We start from the raw sequence: 6,000 nt of genomic DNA on the forward strand, positions 1-6,000 counted from the left end.
ACAACACACAATCACATTGACGATCACAATCACTTGGATGCGCACAATCACGCAACACACGTACCTACCTTGTTTGTTTTCATGGCGTTTTAAAGATTTTAGACTCTTAAAGCCTTTCTTGTGTTTTTTAATCTTAAATCCTTGATGATTAACGCAGCATTAACAGAGGAATAGCTGTTAGTGGATAGTCAGTGCAACAGTGACATGACAACCAGACATCAGAATAGGTTGAAGACAAAGAAAACAACAGTGACAACCAGACATCAGAACATGCAGACTAGGTTAATGACAAAGATAACAACAGTGACAACCAGACATCAGAGCAGGTTTAAGACAAAGAGAACAACAGTGACAACCAGACATCATTGCATGCAGAATAGGTTGAAGACAAAGAAAACAACAGTGACAACCAGACATCAGAGCATGCAGGATAGGTTGAAGACAAAGATAACAACAGTGACAACCAGACATCAGAACAGGTTAGCTGGCTGGTCCACTACAGAACAGAACCTAATGCCTGGCTGGTCCACTACAGAACAGAACCTAATGCCTGGCTGGTCCACTACAGAACAGAACCTAATGCATGGCTGGTCCACTACAGTACAGAACCTAATGCCTGGCTGGTCCACTACATAATCGAATGCCTGGCTGGTCCACTACAGAACCTAATACCTGGCTGGTCCACTACAGAACATAACCTAATACCTGGCTGGTCCACTACAGAACAGAACCTAATGCCTGGCTGGTCCACTACAGTACAGAACCTAATGCCTGGCTGGTCCACTACATAATCGAATGCCTGGCTGGTCCACTACAGAACCTAATACCTGGCTGGTCCACTACAGAACCTAATGCCTGGCTGGTCCACTACAGAACAGAACCTAATACCTGGCTGGTCCACTACAGAACAGAACCTAATACCTGGCTGGTCCACTACAGAACATAATGCCTGGCTGGTCCACTACAGAACAGAACCTAACACCTGGCTGGTCCACTACAGAACCTAACACCTGGCTGGTCCACTACAGAACCTAATACCTGGCTGGTCCACTACAGAACCTAATACCTGGCTGGTCCACTACAAAACCTAATGCCTGGCTGGTCCACTACAGAACAGAACCTAATACCTGGCTGGTCCACTACAGAACAGAACCTAACACCTGGCTGGTCCACTACAGAACCTAATACCTGGCTGGTCCACTACAGAACAGAACCTAATACCTGGCTGGTCCACTACAGAACAGAACCTAATACCTGGCTGGTCCACTACAGAACCTAATACCTGGCTGGTCCACTACAGAACCTAATACCTGACTGGTCCACTACAGAACAGAACCTACCATGCTGAGGCTCCTTATACACAACACTTTCCAGATTAAACAGCAGCTCTCCCGTCTGAGAGTCTACGTGTCCCGTGAGGTGAGCAGCACAAGGTAAACAGTAGAGAGAGAGTAGTGGTCAGATTAAATACACCATCAGCAGGACAAGGTAAACAGTAGAGAGAGAGAGTAGTGGTCAGACTAAATACACCATCAGCAGGACAAGGTAAACAGTAGAGAGAGAGAGCAGTTGTCAGACTAAATACACCATCAGCAGGACAAGGTAAACAGTAGAGAGAGAGAGCAGTGGTCAGACTAAATACACCATCAGCAGGACAAGGTAAACAGTAGAGAGAGAGAGTAGTGGTCAGACTAAATACACCATCAGCAGGACAAGGTGAACAGTAGAGAGAGAGAGTAGTGGTCAGACTAAATACACCATCAGCAGGACAAGGTGAACAGTAGAGAGAGAGAGTAGTGGTCAGACTAAATACACCATCAGCAGGACAAGGTAAACAGTAGAGAGAGAGAGCAGTGGTCAGACTAAATACACCATCAGCAGGACAAGGTAAACAGTAGAGAGAGAGAGCAGTTGTCAGACTAAATACACCATCAGCAGGACAAGGTGAACAGTAGAGAGAGAGAGTAGTGGTCAGACTAAATACACCATCAGCAGGACAAGGTAAACAGTAGAGAGAGAGAGCAGTGGTCAGATTAAATACACCATCAGCAGGACAAGGTAAACAGTAGAGAGAGAGAGTAGTGGTCAGACTAAATACACCATCAGCAGGACAAGGTAAACAGTAGAGAGAGAGAGAGCAGTTGTCAGACTAAATACACCATCAGCAGGACAAGGTAAACAGTAGAGAGAGAGAGCAGTGGTCAGATTAAATACACCATCAGCAGGACAAGGTAAACAGTAGAGAGAGAGAGCAGTGGTCAGATTAAATACACCATCAGCAGGACAAGGTAAACAGTAGAGAGAGAGAGTAGTGGTCAGACTAAATACACCATCAGCAGGACAAGGTAAACAGTAGAGAGAGAGAGCAGTGGTCAGACTAAATACACCATCAGCAGGACAAGGTAAACAGTAGAGAGAGAGAGCAGTGGTCAGACTAAATACACCATCAGCAGGACAAGGTAAACAGTAGAGAGAGAGTAGTGGTCAGACTAAATACACCATCAGCAGGACAAGGTAAACAGTAGAGAGAGAGAGTAGTGGTCAGATGAAATACACCATCAGCAGGACAAGGTAAACAGTAGAGAGAGAGAGAGTAGTGGTCAGACTAAATACACCATCAGCAGGACAAGGTAAACAGTAGAGAGAGAACCCTAGTCCACTAGTTTAACTCCCGCCTCCTCACCTCTGTGATGCCAGTCCACTAGTTTAACTCCCGTCTCCTCACCTCTGTGATGTCAGTCCACTAGTTTATCTCCTGTCTCCTCACCTCTGTGGTGTCAGTCCACTAGTTTAACTCCCGTCTCCTCACCTCACCTCTGCGGTGTCAGTCCACTAGTTTAACTCCTGTCTCCTCACCTCTGCGAGCAGCCATCAGTAGCGCCTCCTCAATGCGCTGCAGCTCCTTCTGCTTGGCCTCCTGCTGGTAACGCTCCTCCTTCGCGGCGTCATACTTTATCGCTTTGAAACAACACAACATGGACATAGTTAAACACAACGGGTGTTGGAATTACAATATTCAGGGCTTCAGGTGATGTTTGGTCCTTAAATCACTTTGAACAAGACAACATGACAACCTAGTGGATACACACAGAACAAGACAACATGACAACCTAGTGGATACACACAGAACTGTTGATAGAACAAGACAACATGACAACCTAGTGGATACACACAGAACTGTTGATAGAACAAGACAACATGACAACCTAGTGGATACACACAGAACTGTTGATAGAACAAGACAACATGACAACCTAGTGGATACACACAGAACTGTTGATAGAACAAGACAACATGATAACCTAGTGGATACACACAGAACTGTTGATAGAACATGACAACCTAGTGGACACACACAGAACTGTTGATAGAACAAGACAACATGACAACCTAGTGGATACACACAGAACTGTTGATAGAACAAGACAACATGACAACCTAGTGGATACACACAGAACTGTTGATAGAACAAGACAACATGACTAGCTAGTGGATACACACAGAACTGTTGATAGAACAAGACAACATGACTAGCTAGTGGATACACACAGAACTGTTGATAGAACAAGACAACATGACTAGCTAGTGGATACACACAGAACTGTTGATAGAACAAGACAACATGACTAGCTAGTGGATACACACAGAACTGTTGATAGAACAAGACAACATGACTAGCTAGTGGATACACACAGAACTGTTGATAGAACAAGACAACATGACAACCTAGTGGATACACACAGAACTGCTGATAGTAACATACATACAGTACAGTTCTGGAAAACAGTTCAGTTAACCTGCTGTTGGCATTTCAACATGCAGAGCTTTAGTTGCCGGTTGGACTGTGTGGATTGAACCATGGATAGACTATAGGCTTACTTCCACTGTATGAACCCAGATTAAGTTTAGTCCTAGATTTAAGAGGCGTGTTTTTTTGTCCAGGAAATAGTTAATCTTGGTCTGGGAAACCATCCAAAAAATAAGAAGACTTGCTTGGGCCGAGAAACATGAGCAATGGAAATTAGACAAAATTTGAGATTTTTGGTTCCAACCGGCGTGTCTTCGTGAGACGCAAAGTAGGTGAACGGATGATCTCCGTGGTTCCCACCGGGAAGCATGGAGGAGGTGCGATGGTGTGGAGGTGCTTTGCTGGGGACACGGTCTGTGATTTATTTAGAATTCAAGGCACACTTAACCAGCATGGCTACCACAGCATTCTGCAGCGATACTCCATCCCATCTGATTTGCACTTAGTGGGACTATCATTTGTTTTTCAATTTCTCAAAACACCTCCAGGCTGTGTAAAGGGCTATTTGACCAAGAAGGAGAGTGATGGAGTGCTGCATCAGATGACCTGGCCTCCACAATCACCTGACCTCAACCCAACAAGTGCTCAGCATATGTGGTAACTGTTGGAAAAGCAAGACTGTTGGAAAAGCATTCCAGGTGACTACCTCACAAGGCTGGTTGAGAGAATGACAAGAGTGTGCAAAGCTGTCAAGGAAAAAAAGGGTGGCTACTTTGAAGAATCTCAAATATAAAATATATTTTGATTTGTTTAACACTTTTTTGGTTACAACATGATTCCATGTGTTATTTCATAGTTTTGATGTCTTCACTAAAGTTAAAAAATTTAGAAAATAGAACTTATAAAGAAAACCCCTTGAATGAGCAGGTGTGTCCAAACTTTTGACTGGTACTGTACATGTGCGCCCACACACCTCAGGACCAGATACCCATTTAGAAAACAGCCATACCAAATGTAGAGGTGGACTGGTGTGTGTGTGTGTGTGTGTGTGTGTGTGTGTGTGTGTGTGTGTGTGTGTGTGTGTGTGTGTGTGTGTGTGTGTGTGTGTGTGTGTGTGTGTGTGTGTGTGTGTGTGTGTGTGTCACAGTGCTCTCTCTACCAGAGCAGCAGGGAGTACATTACTGTGTTTGTTCTGGTCATTAATTTGTTTCTGCTACTGTGGATGTGGCTGGTGCAAACATCACCGGTTAAAAGGGATACTTCAGGATGTTGTCAATGAGGTCCTTTATCTAATTCCCCCGAGGGAGATGAACTCGTGGATACCATTTCCCCAGGTCAGTATTACAGTGGGGGGAAAAGGTATTTAGTTAGCCACCAATTGTGCAAGTTCTCCCACTTAAAAAGATGAGAGGCCTGTAATTTTCATCATAGGTACACTTCAACTATGACAGACAAAATGAGAAAAGAAATTCCAGAAAATCACATTGTAGGATTTTTAATGAATTTATTTGCAAATTATGGTGGAAAATAAGTACTCCCAGTTCTGAGGCCCATTGTTCTATTCACTATGCCATACATCCTCTAGGTTCTGAGGAGGCCCATTGTTCTATTCACTATGACATACATCCTCTAGGTTCTGAGGAGGCCCATTGTTCTATTCACTATGACATACATCCTCCCAGTTCTGAGGAGGCTCATTGTTCTATTCACTATGACATACATCCTCTAGGTTCTGAGGAGGCCCATTGTTCTATTCACTATGACATACATCCTCCCAGTTCTGAGGAGGCCCATTGTTCTATTCACTATGACATACATCCTCCCAGTTCTGAGGAGGCCCATTGTTCTATTCACTATGACATACATCCTCCCAGTTCTGAGGAGGCCCATTGTTCTATTCACTATGACATACATCCTCTAGGTTCTGAGGAGGCTCATTGTTCTATTCACTATGACATACATCCTCCCAGTTCTGAGGCCCATTGTTCTATTCACTATGACATACATCCTCTAGGTTCTTAGGAGGCCCATTGTTCTATTCACTATGACATACATCCTCTAGGTTCTGAGGAGGACCAATGTTCTATTCACTATGACATACATCCTCTAGGTTCTTAGGAGGCCCATTGTTCTATTCACTATGACATACATCCTCTAGGTTCTGAGGAGGCCCATTTTTCTATACACTATGACATACACCCTCCCAGTTCTGAGGAGGCCCATTGTTCTATTCACTATGACATACATCCTCT

The 6,000-nt window shown here is 44.2% G+C and overlaps 1 pseudogene; it reads right to left on the reverse strand.

The window, feature by feature from the left end:
• The window catches only part of LOC129846454 (intermembrane lipid transfer protein VPS13C-like), a 49,500-nt pseudogene extending 46,502 nt beyond the window's left edge, over positions 1-2,998 (reverse strand).
• Positions 2,999-6,000: the final 3,002 nt, after the last annotated feature.

This window comes from Salvelinus fontinalis, unplaced genomic scaffold, assembly GCF_029448725.1.
Source record: "Salvelinus fontinalis isolate EN_2023a unplaced genomic scaffold, ASM2944872v1 scaffold_0551, whole genome shotgun sequence".
Lineage (NCBI taxonomy): Eukaryota > Metazoa > Chordata > Actinopteri > Salmoniformes > Salmonidae > Salvelinus > Salvelinus fontinalis.